Below are 26,323 nucleotides of genomic sequence, written 5' to 3'. Positions count from 1 at the left end.
CACACTGCCTCTCATGAGTTGTTCAGTCAGAAACTAGGAGCTGGTCCCTCTTTGCAGGCGCTGTATTCAGTCAGTCTCTACCTCCTGTGGCCTCCATTTACTGATTGGCTCACATTTTCACCCTTTGTGTAGGTCAACAGCATCTCTGGCTTGACCTCTTGCCTGCATTACTCTTTCAGCCCAGTCTTCCTTCTACCCATCGTGTCTTTCTCCTCCCTCTTCTCTGGGATCATTGCCCATCTCTGCCTTTCTCTCTCTCTCTCTCTCTCTCTCCCTCTCCCTCTTTCTCATTGTTGTTTTTAAAAGTTCAGAAATAAGAGAAAAATTCCAGAGAAGACATGACCATCAACTGGAAGCGAAATCACCCCTAAAATTGGCCGCTGTTGGTAAATTATTTGTTGCCATTTTTCCCTCTGAAGGAAAAAAAATCACTCTCTTGTTGTTGAAAAATAAAGGGATCAGCATTTCCTAAAAAATATTAAAAGAAAAAGAACCACAAAGATGGGTTTTGAAATCGCCTATAGTCTTGCATTGATGTTAGCACCATGGAATTACTAATCCAATCCAGCTCCCTGCTAATGAGCCTGGGAAAGCAGCAGAGGACAGCCCAAGAGCTTGGGCCCCTGCACCTGTGGAATAGACTGGAAGAAGCTCCTGACTTCTGGGTTTGGGCCAGTCCTGCACCAGCTATGGCAGCCATGGGGAGCGAAACAGCAAATCTATCTCCCGGCCCACTTCTACCTCATAACTCTGACCTCCAAGTGAATAAATAAATCTTTACAAACAACAACAAAAAAATAGACATCTGAGCAGCACTTTTTGACACTGTCAAGGAAGATCATGGAGAACACATTCTGGAAAATTGTCTCAGCCAAGAGTTGCCTAAGGAGACACGAAAACTGATGTCGGATGTGCTCCCTGGGTGGGATCCTGGAGCAGGAAAGAACTGTCAGATGCTAACATTTGGGAAAATTGGTTGAAGAATCAAGAGAATTCTTTTACTACCTCTAGACTTTTTCTTTAAATACAAAACTACTCCACAGCAAGAGGATAACTGTATACAACCTAAACATAACAGATGACTTATATTGCATATTCACGAGTTTCTTCCTGATCTTCCATGTGGATTCAGAGGCCCAAGGCAGTTGGGCCATTTTTCCTCTGAGTTCCCAGGTGCTTTAATTGGTAACTGAGCCTGAAGCAGAGCAGCCAGGACTTGAACTGATGCCCATACGGGATTTTGGTGTCACAGATGGTTGTTTCCCACCACAGTGCTGCAGGCCCAGCCTAGTTCTTAAAACTCCCACTGGGGGCTCTTTGTTCTTGGAGTGAAAGCCAGAGCCTTAGAGCTCCATCCTTACGGAGAGCACTGCGAGGTTGGGATGCAGAGATCAGAGAAGGCATTCTCTCTCTCCTTTCTTCACTGGTTATGTCCTATGTGTAACTCAGTCTTGCCAAGCTATGAAAACTTCCTGTGACCTGTCAGCACTCTCACGCCCCAGCCCCTCACTCCTGCTTTCTGTCTAGGGTTACTGGAGAAACTGCTGCCTTTTCTTGGTTAAGAGCCCGTCTGCCCAGGTTTGAATGCCTCTCCTTCAGCAGCTGTGTGGTCATGGATAGGTAACCTGGCCTCTCTGGGTCTGTTTTCTCCTCAGCTGTGAGGAATTGTAATTAGCAAAGTGTTTGAGACATCTTCTGGCAACGGGCACGGTTCAGAAATAGCGGTAGCTGGGCTGTAATCTGCTCTGCGCCTGTGCAGACCTGGACGCAAGTACAATGAACGTATTATGTTGGCACTACTGGATGTCCAGTGTCTAACACAAATATTTATTGAACAGGTATGATTTCTTTTGCTTGGAATGCACTTCCACTCTTTTCTTTCTTTTTAAAGTTTCTTTCAGTAAACCTTGATAAAGATAAAGTGGTTTTCAGAATGGATTATAGAGCAAGCCCAGTATACTAACTCTGTCCCTTTTTCTCTCCCACTTTCTCCATAGAAGAAATCCTTGAATGCTTCTTGTACCAACACTGGTGTAGACCCCATGAGTCCCCTGACCATGAGTCCTCTCCAGAGGCAGAGTTGCTCTGCTGGCTGCTTATTGCCTGCAGGTCCTGCTTGGCCAGAGCTGCCTCATTCTCTCATGCAACAATGAGCTCTGTTAGCACATCTGAAGAAGTTCTAGTGACGGTGCGTTGATTAATCAGTCAAACTTTGCATCCTTGTCTCATATGTCACTGTGTTTTTTTTGAGATTCAAATAGGAAGTTCGTAGTGATTTTCCCAGTTAAAAAGTCCACTTGAAGTCTTGCAAGAAAAGTAAGAGAGTCAAAATTCTCTGCTAGAGCATTGGCAGTTAAAATAAACTTAGCACGCATTGGTGGTTGGCCTTTGGGACACGTGGAAGCATGTTCGAAAACTCTGAAAGGTCTGCAGCTATTGGGGTGGGGGAGAAGGCAGGCAAGGTTTGTACTTAGGTTGCGTGTGTGAGAATGAATTGTCTCAGGACCAGTATTCTAATGCAGTGGGTTCAGCTTTGACCTGCAACAGCAATGTTCCACTGTGACCACCAGACTGAGTCCTGGCTGCTTCACTTCTGATCCAGCTCTCTGCTAATGTGTCCATGAAAGTGGTTGGAGATGGCCAGGTGCCTGGCTCCCTGCTTCCATTGGGGAATGTTGAATGGAGCTCCCAGATTCTGGCTTTGGCCTGGCCCAGCCCTGGGTGGTGTGGCCATTTGGGGAGTGAACCAGCAGATGGAAGATCTTTTTGTCTCTAACTCTACATTTCAAAAAATAAATGCACAAATTATTATTTTTTAAAAGATTTATTTATTTTTTATTGCGAAGTCAGATATACAGAGAGAGGAGAGACAGAGAGGAAGATCTTCCATCTGATGATTCACTCCCCAAGTGATTGCAACGGCCAGTGCGCGCCGGTCCGATGCCGGGAACCAGGAACCTCTTCCGGGTCTCCCACATGGGTGCAGGGTCCCAAAGCATTGGGCCGTCCTCGACTGCTTTCCCAGGCCACAAGCAGGGAGCTGGATGGGAAGTGGAGCCGCCGGGATTAGAACTGGCGCCCATATGGGATCCCGGGGCGTTCAAGGTGAGGACTTTAGCTGCTAGGCCACGCCGCCGGGCTCTGTTTTTTATTTTGATTGGAAAGGCAGGTCAGATTCACAGGGAGAAGGAGATACAGAGAGAAAGATCTGCTGTCCACTGGTTTATTCCTCCAGTGACCGGAGTGGCCAGAACTGACCTGATACAAAACCAGGAGCCAGGAGCTTCTTTTGGGTGCATGATCCCAAGGCTTTGGGCCCTTCTGTACTGCTTTCCCCACCAAAGGGGAAGAGCTGACTGAGAAGTAGAGTAGCTAGGGCAGGAACTGGCGCCCATGTAGGATCCTGGCACTTGCAGGGGGAGGATTAGCCAATTGAGCCATTGCACTGGGCCCATACATGTATACATTTTAAGAAGGAGAATAAACTTTTCTTGAAAGTTGTCAGGCTAGGCTTTGAAAATGTCTGTACCTTTGCAACTATCTCAGGGTACCTGACACATGTTTAGTGCTTGGCAGATGCTTAGAGGCTCAGCGCAAGTGCCCATCTCAGAAGATTAGAGCAAGAGGCTTTGCAGCCTGCTCCAACTCCTTTACAGTGAAGGAGAAGGATCCCTGGAAAGTTTCACCATGGATGGTAACATTTTTTACTCTTCAGAGAGGTAAAACATCAACAAAAACATCGATTGTGAGCAGAGATCATTTTCAAAACTTTGATGGCAAAAAAACTATTTTGCAAAAAGAGGATGACATTTTTCTGCTCAAAAGACATGTTCTCCTGAATTTTTGCATAGGTCTGCAGTGCCCAGTTGCTCTCGGGTCACAGTGGGAAATTCGCTGAAATGTCTCCCAGCTGTGACCCATTCCCTACCTCCTACAGGGAAGTGTTTCATTGGATGAGCCTGGAGCACTGGACTTCCCAAGTGGGACTCCTGACTACGAGTGTGGGTTTAAAGTGATTTCCTTCCATTTTTGATTTTCACTCAGCAATAGGGAATAAGGTTCTAATGTAAGATAGAAACAATTTAGAACCATTTTAATGGTTGTTGCTACTTTCAGAATAGGAAGTATATATTCAGAAAAAAAATCAAAATAAGCTAAATAGTTACATTTTAAAAATGTAACAGATTAAGAGAATAGTCTGATTTCCTAGTAATATGAATTTACTAGTTGTTGCTGATTTCCTGATAATATGATTTTTTTATTTATGAAAGGCAGAGGAGCAAAGACACACACAGAGAGATACAGAAGAGCTCCCATCTGCAGGGTCACTCCCGGGAGGCCAGAGAGCTTGGAATCCCACCCAGATCTCCCACATGGGTGGCAGGGACTCAAGTACTTAAGCCTTAAATTGTTGCCTCCCAGAGTGAGCTTGCAATTCCTCAGAATGTTTGCAGTGGTGGGGACCGTACCAGGCGGAAGCTGAGAGTATGAAGGCAATTGAGACGCTTCCTGTGTGTGGTTGGACCCAACTACCTGAGCTGGCAGTGATGCTTGCTAGGGTGTGTGTTGGCAAGAAGCTGGAATCAGAAATGGAGCCAGGTCTTGCAACATACTCTGATGTGGGAAACGGGCATTTTGACTGCTTGGCTATAGCACTGTCCCTATGTTCATTTTCTTATAGATTTTTCATTTTTTATAAAAAAGGCTAGCAATAGTAAGTTAAGTTTTGCATAATGCTTAATTAATAAGCATGTGCTACTCCTGAGCCTGACTTGAAGCCATGTGACTAGTCATCAGTTGTCACTGTGGAATTTTGACCATGTGATAAAAAAAAAAGTTGTTGCAGCTTTTGTTACAAATGGATCCCTAATCGTCTGTGGTACAAGGAGTTACTGGAAGAGAAAAGCAGCAGAAAAATCTACAAATCTAGAAAAAGTGACAAATAATACACATTTTTGATTCTGATACACCAATGTAAAATTAATAGATGTATTACCTGATGGTAGCCATGGAAACCCAAAGCATGCCCCCTGGGGTGGGCTTTGGCATGGGGGTTAAGGCTCTGGCTGTGGTGCCTGTTTCCATGTTCCAGTGTCTGGATTCAAAGCTTCTGTTCCTGGCCTCCTGTGAATGCTCTGGAAACCAGCTGGTGAAGGTCCAAACACTTGGCTTCCTGCCACCCCTGTGGGACACTCTTCTAGGTCCGGCCTTCAACTTAGCTCATCCCTGGTGTTCAGGGGTGTTTAGAGAGCGAACTAGCAAATGCGAGATTTCTCTGTGTCTGTCTCTGATTCTCTGCCTTCCCAATAGGACATGAATAAAATTAATAAAATAAAAACAGTGTATCCCTGAGAAACATCTATACAAATGTCCAAGGATAAAAAGCAAAGTTATTTGTTTCTATGTTATTTCTAATAGCAAGAAATTGGAAACATCTTATTTATCCATCAGTAGACACTTAATATCACGTGGATGACATCTGAACAATGACATAGGTACATCAATAGTATTGATATTAAAATGCTTGCCATGTATTATTAATTTATGGAAAAGAATACATACTGGTCAAGATGCTAGGGTTAAAGAAGAATGGGGAACAGCTAATGAAGTAATGGTTCTCCTGGAATTGATAAGTGGAGATGGGAAAGAGAAACAGACAAGATGATTTCAAGGGGCTGTTATTGTGGCGTAGCAGGTAAAGCTGCTATTTGTGATGTCAGCATTCCCTGTGGGTACTGGTTTGAGTCTCTACTACTCCGCTTTCAATCTAGTTCCCTGCTAATGGCCTGGGGAAGTAGTGGAGGCTGCCTGAATTGTTTAGTTCCCTGCCACCCACGTGGGAGATTTGTATGAAGCTCCTGGTTCCAGACTTCGCCCTGGTTCAGCACTGGCCACTTTGGCATTTGGGAAGTGAATCACCAGGTGGAAGATTCTCTCTTGTGCTCTCTCTCTCTGTAACTCTGATGTTTTAGTTTTTAGAGATTTATTTATTTTTATTGGAAAGTCATATTTACAGACAGAAGGAGAGACAGAGAGAAAGATCTTCTGTTTGTTGGTACATTCCCTCAGTGGCCACAACCGCCAGAACTGAGCCAATCCAAAGCTAGGAGCCAGGAGTTCAGAACTTCATCTGGGTCTCCCATGTGGGTGAAGTGTCCCAAGGCTTTGGGCCATCCTTGACTGCTTTCCCAGGCCACAAGCAGGGATCTGGAGGAGAAGTGGAGCAGCCAGGACAAGAACTGGCACGAACCAGTGCCCAAATGGGATCCTGACTCATCCAAGGCGAAGGCTTTAGCCACTATGCTATCGCACTGGGCCCTGTGGCTCTGATTTTTAAAGTAAATAAGTCTGAAAGATAATTTAGACATGCTGTCAACAAATATAGCCAAGTGATAAGGGGGTAGAAAGTGATTTAGTCAAGGAAGGCCTAGAATGGGGGTTGGGAATGGATGGTGAGCAGCCCTGGGACCTGGGGGCTAAAAGTTGAGGCAAACAACAGCACAAGGAACAGTTCTCAAGGGGATCGAGTTGGCTTGCTCATGCGCACGGACAGCCTGTGCGCTTGGCAACAGCCAATGTTAGAGAGGTACTGAGAAGAGAGACTATGGGGGACTCTGCAGGCAGTCGTCAGGTTAACTCCATATGCAGGGGGATGGAGACCAATAAAAAGATCCAAGCAGGTCCGTAACATGAGTAATAAATGACATAAAATGTCAGGCTGCCAGCGTGTGCTGCCTGGGGAAGCCCGGAGACCGCGAGAGTCATCAGGTCAGAACCACTGAGCGTCTGTCTCACTGAGAGCGAGGGTGACTTGGGCCACACTGCAGGCTGTGTGACAATGCTAAAGAGGCATTCACATAGACATGTGGTATATTTATTTTAATTACACTTGGAAGGTGGAGACACACACACAGAGACAGACCCAGCAGAGAGGGGTGTTCCATTGCCTCGTTCTTTGCTTGTTGCTGATGGGAAGCCTTCCATGTGAGTGAAAAGGACTCAGCCACTCGAGGCCTGTTGCTTCCCAGGTTGGACAGAATCAGAAACAGAGCTGAGGTCTGAGGGCAGGCACCCAGGCAGCCCAAAGAGTGTCTGAGGCACTGTGCCAAATGCTTGCTCCTGGGTTTCACTGTCAGAGAATGCTATCGCTTAGACCTGAAGCTTCAAGTTCCTTGACTTGAAATCAAATGTGGATTCTGAAACAGACTCTAACTTTTCATTTTGCTCCTTCCAAGATGAATAGGAATAATGTCTACCATCTGTTTTGGGGCTGGTGGGGAGCTGGGAAGCATTGTTAAGATTAAATGGGATAAAACCAGCGAAAGTGTAACCGGCAAAGTGCTGTGAATACAGAGGGATTGCAGATGAAAAGTGGGGTGGGATTAGGGCTAACTGCTCCCCCAATGACATGATGACAACTTTAGGGGAATCTCAGTTTTAGCTTCTGTAACACAAAGTGGACAAAATGCAGCCCCAGTCGGGCATAGCAGTAGGCGCGGAGCTGCTGTACTGTTGATTAATTAACAATTCTCAAATAATGGGCAAATGAGCTGCTAAGCAAGTGATACAAAGAATGGAGTATTTTTGGATGCCTCTCTGGCACGGGACAGCGATTTCATTCAGCCAAGATTCTCTCCCAGGGTTTAATTTAAGCTCCTCCTGTGTGTGAGGAAACATCTTTGGGGGGCTACTTTCACTCTCAGACACTAGGAGAAAGTTCCAGAAGACTTGGATTTTAGTAACCTCAAACTTTCTGAATTGAGAAATGGGAAATGGCTAGAACCTTCAAGGAATGTAATTCGTTCCTTCCACATTTCAAGAACCACAACTGCAGAGAAGGGAGGAATGACAGCCTGCCAGTCTCAGGCGAAACTGCTGCCATCTGAAACATATGGTATGGAGTGTGGGTGTTAATGGCGACATCCTGTCAATTTGCTTCATCTGTTTTTCTTTTTTTTGATTGCCTTGAAGCAGTACATTTTAAAGGCGGTTCAGCTCATGTTTTGCAACTAGCAGAGGAAAGGATCTGAAGTATTTTCAAACATTCCACACATCTCTTGCTCTCCCCCCACCTTTTTTCTTTTGATGGAAAGCATGAGGAAGGAGGGTACTTTCACATGAAGGGCCAGATGGAGAGAAGGGCAGGGAAGACCTGTGTGATCAATCATGCTTTATTAGTCCCGAGGCCATACTACCGTCTATACTTCTGTAAAAGTGTAATTGACGTCAGTGACTTTGAACATTCACAGTGATTGCCTTGGAGTTGAGTTTTATCTTGTTTTCATCACACCACTCACCATCTCCCTTTACCTTCAAACAATGGCCCCAGCAAGCCAGTGCTGAGCATGTCCGAGGCTTACTTTCTTAGGGGAAAATTGGGCATTACCTCACTTCCTGAAAATGTGTCCAACAGAAACAGAACACTTCTCTCTATGAAAAGCAGACAGCTATGTTAACAGTGACCAATTTGGTTGGTGATTTGCTCAATTCCAGGACCACAGAATATTTGTAGTAGGGCTAAATGTGTACCCGGGTAGTTTAAGGGAGGATTTTTTTTTTTTTTGCTCTTGTATATATTTTTAGCAAGTGAGAAATAGTGATCTTCCATAGAAAACAGATGTGAGGTTTGTACAAAATTAACGTGAGTTGGCCTTTGCTAGGCAAAATGGAAGTAGTGAGTGATGCGGTATTTGAACTAGAAGATATTTTGTAGGACATTAATGTATCAAGCAATAAGAGTGCTGTTTGCAAGCCAAAATATTGATTCATTAAAGAACACTTGATGAAATAGAATTATCCATAAGTTATTATTACCGTGCCCATGAAAATATCTTCTGTTTAAAATCATGACAAACATTCTACAGCAGAGATGTCTTTCTATGTCCCATTTAACAATATAATAACTTTGTTTTCAAGATCTCATTTTGTTAAAGCTGGAAGACAGAATCTCATTATACAAAGTAACGATTTCGTCTCCATTGAGACTTATTATGGGAATTTAAGTTGTCTGGAGGATGTAAGGTATGATCCTTGCCTAGTTTGGACTACATGCTACGCAGCTGAAGCCCGCTTCAGGGGGATTATGTGGCAGCTATTTCAATAAAGCTCTTAGCACAGTCGGGGTTGGTGAGACATTTGTTGCTTTCAATAGAATTGCATTTTTTTCCTATCATTCTGCAATGAGACTACTAAATAATATTACTAATAAGAAATCCACCCTAATCCTAATTGCCCATGTTTAATAAAATATGGAAAAGGGATGTGAGTTCAAATTGTGGATGTGTTTTTATTTTTCATTTTTTAATTATTATTTTTCATTATCCAGTTCCATAGGCTCAGGGATTACCTTTCTACTCTCTCCTTGTGGATGTGTTATTTAAAATTTGTTTATACAATTTTATTTGGAAGGCTGAGAGAAAGAGATAATTGGAAATCTTTCCCATGGCTCATTCTCCCAATATCTGCACTGCAATGCCTGCACAGGTGTTGTGCTTGGAAAGCAAAGTGCCGTGCCTGGTGCAATGGCTCAGTGGCTAAATCCTCACCCTGCAAGGAGCAGGATTTCATATGGGCACCGGTTCCTGTCTTGGCTGCTCTGCTTCCCATCCAGCTCCCTGCTTGCAGCCTGGGAAAGCAGTAGAGGGTGGCCTAAGGCCTTGGGATCCTGTAACCACCTGGGAGACCTGGAAGAAGCTCCTGGCTCCTGGCTTCGGATCAGCTCAGCTCTGGCTGTTGCAGTCACTTGGGGAGTGAAGCGGTGGATGGAAGATTTTTCTCTCTGCCTCTCGTTCTCTCTGTAAATCTCATCTGCTTTTCCAAGAAAAACAAATCTTTCTTTTTAAGAAAGAAAGCAAAGTGCTGGAGCTTGAATGTATGATCTTTGCAAGGTCACCTGATGGGTGATTCTATGAAGATGGTTCCCAAGACCATGTGGAGATGGTCGCACAAAACCACCCTGGCCTGTGGTCTTCCCCTGAAGGTGCTTGTTTTTCTGAGTTCAGTTCACTCTGATCTTCCTCTGTCTTCCTCTGATCAAATCCTCACACCACCAGCTCACTTAGACATCCATTCCTCTGAAAGCTGGTCTGAACACCTCATCCCTCTAACTCCTGCCAAGTCGGTTGGCTTCCTACATTGAACTTCCATTATACCCTCAATTTCTTCATTTCTATTTCCTCACATAAAATTTATTACTATTTGTATAGTCTAAACAAGGAGGTTATGAAACCACTATTTTAATTTAAAGACTTCTTTATTTATTTGAAGGAGTCAGAGAGAGAGAAAGAGAGAGAGAGAGAAAGATCTTCCATCCACCAGTTCTCTACCCACAATAGCCTGGTCCAGCCAGGAGCCAGGAGCTTCCTCCAGGTCTCCCACATGGATAGCAGGGGCCCAAGCCCTTGAACCATCCTCCACCAGTCTTCTCAAATCATTAATAAGGAGCTGGTTTGGAAGTGTAGCATTTGGGACACGAACCACCCATCGTGTGTGCATCATAGAAAGTGGCCTTATTCGATATGCTACAGTGCTGCTACTATTCTATGTCCTGTGCCTAGCACAGAATGTAGAGAACATTATGAATTAAACTAACAGATCTATTTTGTATAGAAATTAGTCATGGTTTTGTTGTTACCAGGCCATTAGATACTATCTTAACACGTGTTTAACTGAAAGGTAGCTAATGTAAAGAAAAGATACCTTCTCAATTCACTAATTGTAGTCCCTTAGACTTTTATTTTGTGACTATTTGTTAAAGTCTCTGGTTGTAAGCAGTAACTGGTAAGAATTCTAAGTTCCCACATAAATGAGAGCTTCAAAGAATGAGCTCAGATGGATCTGGCAGTTCATACTGTGCAATTGTAGTCCATCTGCCTTGCTCCTGCTTCACCACTGTTTTCTTTTGCATTGACTTCATTCCCATCCAGGGGCAAAGCTACCCACAGGCAGCTTACATTGTTTGCATAGAACACTATCAGTGAGAAGACAAAGTCCTTCCCCTATGCATTCCACCGGCAGTTTCTAGAGACCCGACTGGCCCTGTTAGGTCAAGCATTCCCCGAGGCTTCAGCGTGTAGCCGGAGTGGTTAAAGCTTTGACTGCAGGAGCATGTTCACTGGGGACAAGTGAGCAAGCTTCCCACATTAAAGAGGAGGGTATTTTGTTTTGACCAGAAAGATAGGAAAAGAGAACATGCACTGGGCAGACCACTTATGGCTCTGTGCCAAGTCAACACGGGGCACCCTGGGAAGTCATCCCCACTGGTACGGGTTAGATGCCTTGACTTCCCCTGGTTGGTAGGGTGCAGGATTTTTAGCGGTGCACAGAAGCTGGCAGGAGAGTGCTCCAGACATCTGCTTCTCTTGCTACCGGCTCATTCTCTAAAATGCTTGTATATGGATTTAGGGACACGAGAAGAAGGAAGGCACAGTCCATTCCCTGGTAGAACTTGTATTCTATTGTGGGTGGAGTGGGGAGAGGAAGGCAGACTAAGATCAAGCAAACAAGCAAATGAGCTCATGATAAGTTGTGAAAAATGCTACTTGGAAAATTAGCTCGGGGATCATTATCATCTCCTTCAGGTCTTAGCTTAGTATCATTTTTAAGGACGTCTATCTTATCCATCGTATTTAGGCTGACAGCCCATTGCATTCTTACTGCCTCTTACTCCTTCTGAAAACGATTATGTATTTATTTATGTGAAAGGCAGAGAAAAGGAGAGAAGGAGAGTTAGATGGAGAAGGAAGGAGAGGCAGAGAAAAAGGGGAGAGAGAGAGAGTGTGTGTGTGAGAGAGCAATTTAACCTGCTGTTCAACTAGGACTTGAGCTGGAGATCAACTGTTTGAGATGCTAGCAAGAGTGGTGCCAACCATTCTCTACTTTCTTTCCCCAGCCCTGCTGACATTCTAACATGTGCTGTAATTTACACATAATTTATTCATGAAGTTTGCATATTTGTTGTTATTATCTGCTGTCCTCCTTTACAAGAATGTGAACCCTCTAAGGTTAGAGATTTTTGGCCCCTTCCTTTTTCTTCACTGATTTGTCTTCCAGGGTTTTGGATATGCTCAATCAATCCCTCCTGAGTGGATGCAACAGAGAATACTGAAGTGAAAGAAATGTATTTAGACACGGAGGGCAGTGCAGACTTCCTTGGGATTATGCGACAGGAAGAATGAGGCGGGATCTTGGAGATGAACTGGAAGACAGAGGCTTCCCTCAGAAGCAGAGGGCGGTGCCTCTTGGTGTAGAGGTTGAGGCACCGCTGGAACAGGTGCATCCCAGGCAGAGTGCCAGGTTTTAGTCTTGGTTCCCCTCATGAGTCCTGTTCCCTGATCGTGCGCACGCTGCGAGGTGGCAGATATGCTTCAAGTGAACGGAGCCCTGCCGTTCAAGTGGGAGTCCTAGGTTAGGCTTTCCGCTGCTAACTTCCACCTGGCCTACCTGTGGCCATTGTGGACATTACTTTTTTTAAAAAATACATTCATATTTCTATTTTTTATGATACAGTTCCATAGGCTCAGGGATTTCTCCTCCCACTCTCATCAATTACTCCCTCTTCCAGTTTCCCCCATATTATTACGATAGTATAATGCTTCAGCAATAGTCACAAGTCCATCATTCTATTATTGAAGCGTATCATAACATTGTAGGTCTAGACAAAGATGGAGAGTCCAGCATGTCATCTTGTGCAGCAACCATGCTAATCTTCCCTTCATCGTTCCAATTTTAGTACATGTGCTGCCAAAGCGAGCGTCATTGTGCACATTTCTTTTCTAAGATTTATTCATTTTTACTGGGAAAGCAAATGTACGGAGAGAAGGAGAGACAGAGAGAAAGATATTCCACCTGCTGGTTCATACCCTAAGTGACTGCAATGGCTGGAGCTGAGCCTGTCCAAAGCCACGAGCCAGGGACCCCTTCTGGGTCTCCCATGCAGGTACAGGGTCCCAGGGCTTTGGGCCATCCTTGACTGCTTTCCCAGCCCACAGGAAGGGAGCTGGAAGGGAAATGGAGCAGCCAGGACACGAACCAGCTGCTTATGGAATCCTGGTGCATGCAAGGTGAGGATTTAGACATTGAGCCATTGATCTGGGCCTGTGGCTATTTCTTGAAGAGGGACCAGCAAATGGGGACTTTTTTCTGTCTATGAAATATATATATATGTATATATATAAATGTGTGTATATATATATATACACACACATATATATATTAGAAGCAGACAAGAAAGGAAGAACTTTGAGAATTTGAGAAACAAGACAAATATTGCGGGTTCCAAAGGAGTACTTAGAGGAGTGAATAGCATAGATAGAAAAAGTATGTGGGCTGGATCACCCAGGGCTCCATAGGTTGCATAGGGAGTTTGGATTCTTATTCTAGTGTGAAGAAAAATATTCAGTTGTTCTGAATTCAGGAAACATTCTTCTGAGTTGGATTTTTGTCGAGTGTTTCTTGATCCTGGAGTTCTTCCTCTTGTCTAAGCCACCTTCACTTCCCCCCTCAATGACACTTAATGAGTTCTCCCTCTCCATCCAAGTCCTTCCCCAGTCCTTGCCTAGTGGGCATTCAGCATTGGGAGCTGGAATGCTCTCCTGCATTCTGCAAAGCCCCAAATCCTCCTGAGGACCATGAACGAGGCCCCATCTCCCCGCCTGCACCCCCCCCCCCCCCCGTGGTCACAGTGTCCTTCCGCCACAGCCACAGCCACAGCGGCCTTGGCGTGTTTCTGGAACACAACAGAAACACCTCTGTAGCATCTCCCAAAGGCTCCTCCGCTGTCTCTCCACATCTGCGCCCATGCTTCCCCACTTTCTGGGCCTCTTGAAGTGTCCCTTCCTCAAGGAGGTCTTCCTTGCTTACCCCCAAACCATTATCCTTCTCCCAGTTTCACAACATGCTGAGCTTTCCTTCTACAACATTGTGCAAGGACTTGGAAAGGTATTTTTCAATGTGTCCCTCTCCCAACACTGTCGTCATCTCCACGAGGGCCAGAACTGTGTTGATCTGATTGACCTTCCAGCACTGTGACTGGTGGTTGGTGCTTACTGCCTAGTGATTGGCTGGCAGGATAAATTACATAGACTAGCTTGGCAGAACTCAATTCATTTGGGCTCTTGATCAATTCACTATTGATACACAGGCTTTTTATAGTTACACCCGTGCAGTCCCCTTCACTGGGTTCCCTTTCCTTTAGCATCTTCCTTTTCCATCATGTTTGTTCATCTGCTTCTCTTCTACAAGGGTAAGGCGATCTGCCATGCCAGGCATTCTCGCGATCACCTCTGCTGGTGACAGTGCTATCCTTGCCGCTTCCTGCAGCCTTGGCAACGGCGGCCTTCTTGTAAACGAGTGGTGAGGTTCATGAAGTCATCAGCATGTTTGTTAATGCACAATCCCTCTTCCAGAAGAGATGGCTGGCTTTAGCCGGCCCGGGCAAGGTTTGGATAAGCATCTCCACATTGTTAGAAGACACCAGATCAGAGTGCTGTTCCCTGAGGTGGCTCAGGCTGTGGCTGTGCCTGTCAGCGCGAGACCTCTAATGGAATGCTCCTGGAGAAGGGCTGGCTAATTGCGATTCAAGGAGAAAAGTCAAAGACATTTTACCAAAGCAGATTCTCCTGAAAGCAAGGTTGGAAGTGCGTTCGCTTTAGCAGCTGCGATGGATAAATGTTGCTGCCTTGCCTTTTTGTCCTGAGCCTGCAAGCTCCCCAAGAAGGAATCACTTGACTTCCTCAGCACCCAGTGGAAGTGAAGGAACTGGCTGCTCAAAGTAGGACCAGGACTGTGCAGAGGGGTGGCAGGTCCTACAGCAGGGACTGGCAGAGCTGATGGCGAAGCCAGTCAGGAGGCGCAGCGGTCAGGAAACAAAGAAGTCAGTCTTGCTTAGGGAGTCAGCTTGTTTCCATGTGGTTCAGCCATGGGCTGTGAGACTTGTCTGCACACTGCATCTGTGGCGGCCCCAAGCACAGCTTCACGTGTTTCTCTGTTTAACCACAGCTCATGGGTAAAGACGAAACCTGTGCGGTGAACAGGGCCAGCCCTGGTTTCTAACAAAGAGCTTTTTAATAAATTTGTAACTGGGTGAATCATAGCTCTTAGCTTCTCATTTCCTCTGCTATGTAATGTCATTCTTGTTTGTTTCCAAGCCCGTCCCAAAGTTTTGTAACTATTTGTCCGGATTAATACAACTCCTTAGACGTTTGCAGTGAATGTTTGTGAATACTAACTATTTGGTTTCAGATTTCCATGTGGAATGCGTGTGTGTCACCACCGGCAGTGTGGCTGACTGGCTGGGCCCTGGCAATGTCATTTTCCCAGGAACAAAGAGTTGTGGCCCTTGGGTTCCCAGAGGATCTGTGGGTAACTCCTCCATCCCAGTGGCTTCTTTGCTGTTAGGCTTAAAGCTTTGAATATGAAGCCTTGCCTGTGGGAGAGTGGCTATCAAAAGGTCAATTAAAATTAAATGTTTTGATTAAAATGTTTTGACTCGAAGGATCTGAAAAACATGAGGAAGGGACGTTGGCATTGCCAGTTTAGGAGAAAATGTAGGCTAGAACTATAACCGATAAAGGGTTCTGATCCACTTATTCAAGTTTCCAATTAATTAATTAATGTTTACTCATTTAGAGGCTTCTGGGAAGTTGATGCCATTTTACAACATCCTTAATGGAAGTGGCAGTCCTTCAGCTGAAAATTCTGCATAGCCTCATTCTATATTTGAACGCTTCTTTAAAACTCGGTTTGCGGTGCAGTGGAGCGTTTCCTCCTAAGTTCTTTGATACGGTGACAGAAGACTGAAAAGTGAAATTTTGGATTTTAATACAATCGAGCACTAAGGATGATGACTCAGTCTCCTTATTTGGGGAGCAGGAAGTGGTCTAGGACTGAGATCCAACAACATCAAGTCTGTTTGATGTGACTAGGAGTGACCTGCCTTGATGTGGCTTCTTCAGATGCAGCTGGCGCTGAGCATCGTGACATCAGAAAGCAGTGGGACAGCTTGAGGAGCATTAGTCAGAACCTGCTACCTGCGCTGCCAGCCTCTGTGGCTCCTGTGCCCAGGGCAGGGCCCGGCTTTGCAGGACCTTCACCATGACCATGAGTGGCAGCAAACACTCAGGGACAGTCTGAGAAGACAGGATGTATGTGCCATTCTGACAGTCGATGTTTTTTTATTTATTTATTTATTTTTATTGGAAAGACAGAGAGAGAAGGAGAGAGAAAGATCTTCCATCTGCCGGTTCATGTCCCAGAAGGCCATAACAGCTGAAGCTGAGCGGATCTGAATCTAGGAGTCAGGAACTTTTTAAAAGTCTGCACATAGGTGCAGGATCCCAAAGACTTGGACCATCCTCTACTTCTCTTCCAGGCAACAAACAGGGAGCTGGATCAGAACCAGAACCTTTGGGACACAAACTGGTGCCCATATGGGATGCTGGTGCTTGGAGGTCGAGAATTAGCCAGTTGAGCTAACATGCCAGCTAATAGTCTTTCTTTTAAAAAATTGTTTTAGCTTTACTTGCAGAGAGATAGCTAAATAGCTGGAGATCTTCTGATTTACTCTCCAAATGCTTGCAGTGGCTGGGACTGAACCTGGTTGAAGCTAGGAACTCAGAGCTCAGTTGAAGACTCCCACCTAGGTGGGAGAGATCCATGTACTTGAGTCATCACCTACCAACCATGACGTGTATTACCAGGAGGATGGAATCCAGAACAGAGCTAATGTGCCAATCCAGATGGGATGTTTCCATATGGGATGTGGGCGTTCTAAGTTACGTCACAGATTCTGCCCCTGAGGATTCATCCTTCCTTCTTCGTTCTTTTCTCTTTCTCTCTTTTAAAGATTTGTTTATTTTCAAAGCAAGGTGTCGGGGGTTGGGAGAAAGAGAGAGGGGGAGAGAGAGAGATTTTGAGGGAGACACACAGAGATCTTCTATCTGCTGTAGCAAATGGCCACAACAGCCAGATCTGGGTGAGGTCAAAGCTGTGGTCTAGGAGCCTTAGCTTCCATTTGGGTGCCAGAGGCCCAAGCAATGCAACCATCTTCCATTGCCATCTTCCACATGAGCGGGAAGCTGAATTGACAGTAGAGCAGCCAGGACTCAGAGGGCAACCCTGATTGATGCAGAATGCTCCTCCCAAGTAATGGCTTAACGTGCAGTGCCACAACACTAATCACTTGAAGTTGCTTTCTGAGCCATTCAATCTGCAGCCACTTCACCTATCTACTAGTGTTTCTGTTTTTCTAGTAGTTGAGTGAATAAGAGAAAAGCAGACTATGGTTTATTGACATCTGCATCAGGACAATGTGATTTTTTTTTAGCTTTTTGGTTTTTATGATTTTGTTTATTTTTATTGGAAAGGCAGATAAACAGAGAAGAAGAGACAGAGGGCAAGATCTTCCACCTACTGGTCCACTCCCCAAGTGATCGCAATGGCCAGACCTGAGTTGAGCTGAGCCAGAAGTCAGGAGCCAGGAGCTTCTTTCGCGTCTCCCACACAGGTGCAGGGTCCCAAGACTTTGGGCCGTCCTCGACTGCTTTCCCAGGGTCCAGGCAGGGAGCTGGATGGGAAGTGGAGCACAGGGACGGGAACCGGTGCCCATATGGGATCCCAGCACGTGCAAGGTGAGGATCTAGCCATCATGCCGGGCCCACCATGTGAAACTTGTTGAAGATGCTCAAGTCCTGTGCTCTGTACTGACCAGCTAAATCTAACTTTTAGATGCTGTGTTAAAAAAAAAATAATGAACCTGTAACTTACTTTTTGGCACTCTAAAATTTGGGAGCCACTGGTCTCTAGTTTCAGAACCATAGCCTCATCAAGTATGAAAACGTTTGTTGTTACTGGTGTTAATTCCTGAATTAGCTCAAATGAAAACTGAAGCTGATGACTTCAACAACTCTCAGTATGTTACTGCTTAAAGTATTGCTGAAGAAGGATATGACAAGTGTGACAGGAAGGAGTTCTACTTTATTTTAGCCTCCTCTGTTCAAGAACCAGTGGTTGTCAAACTTAGCGGGGCATTCAAATCACCCAAGGCTTATGCTAAAATACAAATTTCTGGGCCCTATCCCTGAAGTTTTTATCTCAACAGGTCTAGGCAGAGCCCCTGGACTTTGTGTTTCTTTCTTTCTTTTTTTTTTTTTTAAAGATTTATTTATTTTTATTAGAAAGGCAGATGTACAGAGAGAAGAGACAAAGGAGGAAGATCTTCCGTCCAATGGTTCACTCCCCAAATGAGCTCAACGGCTCCTACTGTGCCAATCCGAAGCCAAGAGCTCTTCCTGGTCTCCCATGCAGTGCAGGGTACCAAGGCTTTGGGCCGTCCTCAACTGCTGTCCCAGGCCACAAGCAGGGAGCTGGATGGGAAGCAGGGCCTCCAGGATTAGAACTGGCATCCATATGGGATCCTGGCGTGTGCAAGGCAAGGACTTGAACCACTACGCTATTGCGCCAGGCCCTGGACTTTGTATTTCTTACAACATCTCATAGGTTTTGGTGTACCAGGGCTGCTTGACAAAATACTCCAGACTGTCTTAAATTTCAGAATTTTCTTGTCTCATAGTTCTAGGGCTGAAAATCCAAGATCAATTGTATTAGGTTTTGTCCTTGCCAATGACTCTGAACTGTTGAAAGAAGTTTTACATTTACAAGTGCGATGGTCCCTTTTAGGTGTTAAATTCTCTAAAGGTTCCATAGCAACATTAGTGCTTCAGGATCTTCCAGCCACCTAGAATAAGGACATTCTCCTTGTGATACAAGATGACTGCTGTGTTTCCAGCCATCACATCCACTTTCCCTACCCATGGAAATAAGAAATAGGAAGTAGGAGAAGTGCATATTCTTTCCTTTCATTGGATTGTTCAGGGCGTTCGATTTAACATTATGCCCGAATGGCCAAGATGTGGGGGGTCATATCTAATTCCACACGAGTCTCAGAACAGTCTCTGTATTGGGCAGATGTTTTTAGCTCTTAATCAAGATTTTGTGATTGAAGCAAAAGGGAAGGTAGATCTTGGAAGGGGAAGCCAAGGCTCTTGGGCATTGGTGAATCTGAGCAATTACAAAAGAAGATAAATAGGTTTACATGTCTTCAGCAGGTGTTAGGTGGGTTTCTGTGGAGGGAGAGCCAGTCTCCATCTAGTGGGGCATTGTAGGGCCTTCAGCAGAAGGTAGCATTTGAGTTCAGTTGGAAAGAATGGGTGTAATTTGAGTTGAGAAGACATTCAACTTGGAGAACTTTCATGATTCAGGGCAAATGGTAAAGTTATTTATTATTATTGTTGTTAAAAGATTATTTATTTGGAAGGCAGAGTTATATTGAGAAAGAAAGGGAGGGACACACGCGTACACACAGATTGTCCATTTGCTGGATCACTCCCCGACTGGTCATAATTCCGGGGCTAGGTCACACTGAAGCCAGGAGCCTGGCACTCCATCAGTGCCCCCACATAGGTGACGGGGCCATCTGCCCAGTTGCATTAGCAGGGAATGAACTGGGTTGCAAGTGGAGCAGCAGGGACTACAGACTCTCATATGAGGTGCCGGTGTCCCAGGTAGTGACTTAACCCATTGTACCCCCACATTGGCCACAAGGCAGGTGTTTTTTTTTTTTTTTTTTTTTTAAATTTAATGAGGTGCAGGTGCCTGGGATGCTCGTTCTCCAGGTCTTGCAAATGAGGGCTAAGCTCCAGGAACCTGATTTGTCTTCCCTGACCCTGGCTGAAGGTGAAAGAGAGGCTGGTGACCGGCAAGGTTGAGATGTAGGCCCTTTCCAATTGCAAGTAAAGAAACGGGCAGTTGCTCCACACATGCCAATGAGAAAAAATTAACATGTTATGCCCGTTCCAGATGACAATCTGGCAATCCTTCCATCAAAGCAAGAATTTTGTTATGAACTAGCATGGTGATTTTTTTTTTTAATAGAACATAGACTAAAGACAAACTACTGCGGTTTTTCTTGGTGTGGATATTCTGAGATTCTGAGTAATATTTTAATCTTTCACGCTTAGGCCCACATCTGATCCTGAAAGGAGGAAACATTTAGGACATTTGTTATGATGTTAATATAGCTTACACCTGCTAGAAAAGCACACACAATGAGGATTATGGGAAGTCCCCTGCATTCTGTCAGTGTGAGTCTGCAGGGCACATGCTCATGGCAGTCACTGTTTTGGGTTGGCCCCCATAAGCCTGGAAGGAGGAGTGTGGTGTTCTTAGCTAATTACATGGATTGAGCACAAATGTGTTACTGAGAGCTTTGGTCAAAAGAGTAAGTTGGGTAGTGCAAGAAGTTGGTTGTATTGAGTGGTTAAATATATCATGAAAGCATAAATGCCATGTCAGATCTCTTTCCTAAGGCTTCTAGGCTTCTAATTCTCACCGTCGCCTGCTTCATCATCCAAGAACAACTCAAGGTGGTCAGAAATCCTGTCCATCAGTTGGTCTGCCTGCATCTCTCTGTTAAAGGGATTCAAGTTGGTTACAGAGTACAGTCTGGGATGGGTGCTGCAGTGCAGTGAGTTCAGCTGCTGCCTGGACTGCTTGAATCCCACATTGGGGTGCTGCCTCTCCTTCTAACCAAGCTTCCTGCTAATGCGCCTGGAAGGCAGCAGGCCAGGGTTTGGGTATTCCCTGTCACTCTCATGAGAAACTCAGATGAACACTCTAGGTCTGGCTTTGGTTTGGCCCAACCCCAGCTATTGCTGGCATTTGGACAGTGGTCAGTAGATGTAGGATCTTTGTCTCTTAGTTGCTCAGCTTGTCAAATATATAAAAATGAGTAAGTATTTTTTTTTTAATGAGAAATGAAGGTTTATGGAGACAATAGTTTCCTTGTTCTCTGGGCATCTGCCTTAGTTTGGAGAGCCTTCTGAGTTGGTAAATGACCTTCTCCCAAGGGAATGTGCTTGGGCAATTTCAAGGATAGCACCTTTTTGCCTTTTATATGCGTGATTCAGAAATTGAGTCTGTATAACTTCTAGTCACCCTAATTTGATCTCTATCACTAAACACCTAAAGCTATGTGGCATATCTATGACAACTGTAGACTTTTACTATCTTCTGATGTTAAGTTCTAGTTTCACATGTGGTCTGATTTCAGTTTTCTTGCTTGTTGGAGTTTCAATTCACTGGTTAAGTTTCTCTTTGTCTACAATCTTTAAGAAGAATTCAACACAGGAATGAGTTTGTGTGTTTCTAAATGCAGTGTTCATAAAGGCTGTCACTTAGTTTAATAAAGATCTGTATTTCTGTTAATAAAGACTGGAATTTCATTTAACGTTTTAAGATGCCATGAGAGGGCATTACTATTTTGTGTTTGATTTCCATTAAGCATGCTGCTGACAAAAATCCTAAATCTTTGTTCAGGTTGGTTTTTGCTATGCCTCGTTACCTCCAGCTTCTGTTTCTGCAGTTGGATTTTCTGGCTGTTACAGATCTCCCCTTTGTCTCAGATAAGCAACATTTTGTTAAGTTCAATCTAGTGCTCCAGGAGCTGGACATATGTTTTTTTAAGATTCATTTTGCCTTCCTCTGGAGTCACTGTCCTTGTTTCATTTCACCAGTGAATTGGAAAGCCCGTGCTCTTTATCCTCTGAGAAAGACAATTAGCGAATCAGGTGGAGCTGTGGCCAATTGTTGGGTCTCTTTTTGTGGTTGACATTGATTCAGCACAAAGGGATTGTATTTTATTTTAAGTAAACATAGTTGTTTTTTTAAAAAGATGATTTATTTTAAAAGAATTACAGAAAGAGAGGGAGAGACAGAGAGAAAAAGAGTGAGAGATTAATCTTCCATCTGCTGGTTTACACCCCAAGTGGTTGCAATGGCCAGGGCTGAGCCGGGCTGAAACCGTGAGCCAACAGTTTCATGCAGGTTTCCCACATGGGGATAGGAGCCAAGGCACGTGGGCCATTTTCTGTTACGCCAGGTCATTTGCAGGGATCTGGATCTAAAAAAACCTGGATATAAACTGACACCCAGATGAGATGCTGGAATTGCAAAGAGTGGCTTAATCCATTTTGTCCTAACCCAGCGCCTTGCCCAAGCTAGTAGATATCACTATTGGTGTAAGGAAGTTGATTATACAGGGTACAACTTTAAATCTATGCTTTTTTTTTAGTTTTTGGTGGTGTCCTATATAAATATGTAAGTTTTTGTCTCATTTTATCTGTATAAAAAACAAGAAAACAGCTTTCCCCCAGCTATTTCATAAGAATATTCTGGAAAAAGAGATAAGGTAGGTGACAAGTTGTGAACTTTCTGGATGGGAGCATTACTATGAAAACATTATAATGAGAATTGGTGGTGGCAATGTGAGGTATGGAGGAACAAAGTATTCTATACACAGTGTTTTGTTCTCTGAAGAAAAGAACTAATTAGAGCAAGCACGTTGTTCTGGTTCCAACTCATATTTCTGTGGCCACGGTTGAGCTCTTTAGCTATAAACATGTCTTCCCACTATGACCTAAAGAGACCCTGCTGGGAACTCTTCCCCAGCCCGTGGCCTGCTACCAGGCCAAAGAGAGTGGAAAGAGGTACAACAAGAAAATGTTTGCTGACCTTAGGGTGTGCAAGGACGTTTCTTATTACGTAAAACCGAAAGCTTTGCGGATGTGGAAATTCGTCCGTTAAGGAACTCAGCTCATTGGTGTGCTTTCTTGCACTGCGTTAAAGCTGTGCAGCACTTAGAAGCAGTGAGAGTGTGTGGCAGGGCCCGGGCACATTCCCCCCTGGCAGGCAACTTCTCGCCTCCTTGCTGTCTGCCTCACCTACTGCTTGTCTGTGTCCCTCTGGCAGTTGTGTGGTTGGCATCCACCCCCTTGCTGGCGTGCCAGTGGAGTGAATGAACAATGGGATACCCTGGCACGGGCGGGTGTTTTAATAACTGTGGAAAATGAGGAATTTACAGATGCATGATTCAAGCTCCCACTTCAAAGGTCCTCCCCAGAAATCCTCCTGAAACAAGAAGCAATCCTCCTGAACACAATGCCCCCTTTTGCATGGCTGCTCAATGTTACTATAAATCTGCATGTGCCGTGTTTGAGAAAGTTACATTCCTGGCAAACAGATGCCTTGCTTTCATCTGGAATTTATGTGCAGTGTTCAGTAGGTAAGTCTTGCCCCGGGGAAGTTGGCGGGGCGGGGTATGTCACAGGAGGTTATGTCTGAGGCACCTTGGTTCATCAACCGAGGGTGCAACCAGCCATTCTAGGTGATGTGCCCTTGTTGGACCTGATGTCCCTTCACTCCGAGTGGAGAGCATTCTCTCTTTCCTGGTCTGAGATACCCCAGAAAGGAGGAGGAATCAGCCCTGTGTGTCCCACCATTTCCTTGGAGTTCCCTTATCTTCCCCAGCACTTCTTGGTGACATCCGGGCACTTGGGATGCTTTGAGAGAATACCAGCATGACTCCCTCCTGGCGCCCATCGTCACCAGCCAGGCCTCAGCTCTGGTGTATTCTTTCTCCGTCCATCATTAATCATCGTTCCACTCAGTGAACACTTGGTGCTTGCCACGCACTGCCCAAGTGCTCATTAAACCTCACCCCACCTGGTAACAAGGTAATTTTAATCCTTATTTTGTACTTAAGGAAACAGCCTTACAAAAAAAAAAAAAGCGTAACACAAATTGAACGAGAAGTGGGAATTCTAACCGGTATCCACGTACCAGATGATATTCCTTCCACTTCTCATGTTAGCACTTGACTATACTGTCGCTCATTCTTTTCTTTCCAATCAGCACTGACAAAGCCATCCCATGTATTTCACAATCTGTCTTTTCATGGGGTCTTCTTGGAGACCATCCTTGAACAGAGAGACCCGATTGTTAATGACAGATGTTCCCATGCTGTAGCAAACAGAGAGGGTGGGGCCTTTCGATTGTGTCCCAAGAATGCTGCCCATGTGGGAGGCCTGCGGTTTGTTAGCCGGGTCCTTTCAGTCTCCCCTGGAGTTTCAGAGGTATTACTACTACAAAGATAAATCTTGGGCAGTGCTCTGATAGGCCAGCTGGATGTTGACCTTGACGGCTCTCATTGTTCTTTTCTGTGATGTCAAAGCTAACCAAAGAAGGTGAAGAACTTCAATCCAAGTTCATGGCAAGTGTTTTCTAGATGCTTCCTTCACAAGATACCTCTCTCAGGCATACATTAAATGGGAAATAATAGATTTATAAGCAGGAGCCATCAGACCCCATGCTATATTACTTTTACTATTGTACCCTTAACAGAAAACATTTGAGAACTGTATGACAACTGTTCTTTAGATTTGAGGAAAATTGAGATGGTTTAAGTGGCTTTCCCAAAGCCACACTACTTAGCGATGCTGAGTTTTGTATTGCCGAAGCGACAGGGGCAACGTTAGTTCAGTTATGGTTGATGTGACATACACTTCATTACATCTTTGCCAGCTCTGTAATTATAAACTGGATGGTTATGCTTGGTTGGCTGTGGTTGAGACTGATGATCGCAAAGTTAGAGATCAAAGGAAAATCATTTTCCCGGCTCTTGACCTATTCATATGTTTTTTTTTTAAACTGTCTTTCCTAGTTTTCCCTCTTTTTTCTTCTTTCCCAAAGTGAGCACAAGCCAGGAAAGCTGTGGAGTGTGACTTCTGCTCTGTGTCTGTGGTAATGCGTCCCCAGTGGCTCTTTCAAAGTCTCTTGGGGTGATGGAGTGCTGTTCCTAGAAATCTGGTGCAGGGACAGGGAGTCTGGGAACTGGGAAAAGAATAGCAGAAAACTAGTAATGAGAGTTACTGGTTTTGAAATCTTTATTTTCATTTATTTAAAAGGCAGATAGACACAGGAAGGTCTTCCATCTGTTGGTTTACTTTCCAAGGGTCTGCAACCCCTGGGTCCGGACCAGGGGGAAGTCAGGAGCCTGCAACCCCATCCAGGTCTTTCATTGGGTGGCAGCAGTTCAGGTACTTGGCACATGACCACTGCCTCCCAGGGTGTGGGGCAGCAGGCAGCTGGAATGGAAAGGGAAGCCAGAACTCAAGGCAGGCACTGCATTGCAGGTTAGGGGCAGTAACTTCAGGCGTACCTTCACCACCATGGTAACCATCTGTCCCAAGAACAATTAGTACTGGCAGAATGCGAGTATTCTAGCAAGCTGATAGAAAGCTTTTTACTTTTCTTCTAGTATATGCTAGCTTTTTAAGAATATGCAATTTTCTTTGGCTTTTTGCTTTGTTGATATATATTATTATATATATTACATGTAGAAGAAAGAAAATATAATATTTATTACTTTTCTTTTTTTTTTTTTTGTTCTAAGGCCTTAAAATAGTTTCTTCTGTTTTTCACAAGTTATCTGGCAGTATGTTTCTGAATTTCTGATTGTGTACATTTTTGATTAATGTGTGTTGTGTTTCGTGTCCAGCATGATTATAGTATGGTCTGAGGACATGGCCCATATATACTGATTCTCTGAAATTTCTTTTTTTAAAAATTCTTTTTATTATTATAACTTTATGATACAGTTTCACAGGCCCTGGGATTTCTCTCGCCCCTCCCCAAATGCCTCCCCTGTCACTGAGTTCCCCTATATCATTACCATAGTAATGTTCCCCATACACAGTCATATGTCCATCATGTGGGCATGGACAATGGCAGAGTGTAGCATCTTATTGTCAAGATATAGTAAACAGCTTGATTGAGAGTCCATCGTTGTCTGGAAGCAGAGATGCATACCGCATTGTGTCCTCACATCTGGATATGATAGTCTCTATTACACAGTTACTATACATCCCCTCAAATGAAAAGACAAATACCAAATCAACAACAGGAAGAAAAATAGAAATTTCCAATGCCAAGAAGTTAAGTTACATGCTGCTAGATATGACAGTCTCCATTACACAGTTACTATACATTCCCTTAAATTAAAAGCCACAATACAAAATAAAAAACAGGAAAAAAAAATTAACAATGCCATGAAGTTAAATAAATGCTACTGAATGATAATGTATTGCTGAAGAAATGGAAAAGAAAATCAAGAACCTTCTTATAGAAAATGATGCTACTGTATGATCTATGAGTCATTGAGTAATTTAATGAAAAGGAAGTGTTTTGAAGAGATGAAACTAACAAAAAACATCAGAATCCATGAGATACAATTTCTGCTGTTCTTTGTTGGTGAAAGATGTCTCATGTACGCAACAAATAGATGGGTTTTGTTTTTGATCCAGTCTACTAATCTATGACATTTGATTGATGTGTTTAAGATGTTTACATTCAGGGTTATATGAGTGGGTGGTAATTTGGTTCTGTCATTTTAGCAATGTGTTGTTCATTGATTATATCTTCTGTAGTTATT

At 44.3% G+C, this 26,323-nt stretch overlaps 1 long non-coding RNA gene and 1 pseudogene across 1 annotated transcript in view; one reads left to right on the top strand and one right to left on the bottom strand.

Moving 5' to 3' along the window:
• The window catches only part of LOC131481573 (uncharacterized), a 96,686-nt gene that overhangs the window by 54,754 nt on the left and 15,609 nt on the right, over positions 1–26,323 (top strand). The gene's annotated exons all lie outside the window — the stretch shown is intronic.
• LOC131481609 (U6 spliceosomal RNA) lies at positions 12,657–12,750 on the bottom strand (annotated as a pseudogene).

The sequence above is a fragment of the Ochotona princeps genome, chromosome 12, assembly GCF_030435755.1.
Source record: "Ochotona princeps isolate mOchPri1 chromosome 12, mOchPri1.hap1, whole genome shotgun sequence".
In the NCBI taxonomy this organism is placed as follows: Eukaryota; Metazoa; Chordata; class Mammalia; order Lagomorpha; family Ochotonidae; genus Ochotona; species Ochotona princeps.
The sequence above is the reverse complement of the archived record's forward strand: the minus strand, read 5'-3'. Positions and strand labels throughout refer to the sequence as shown.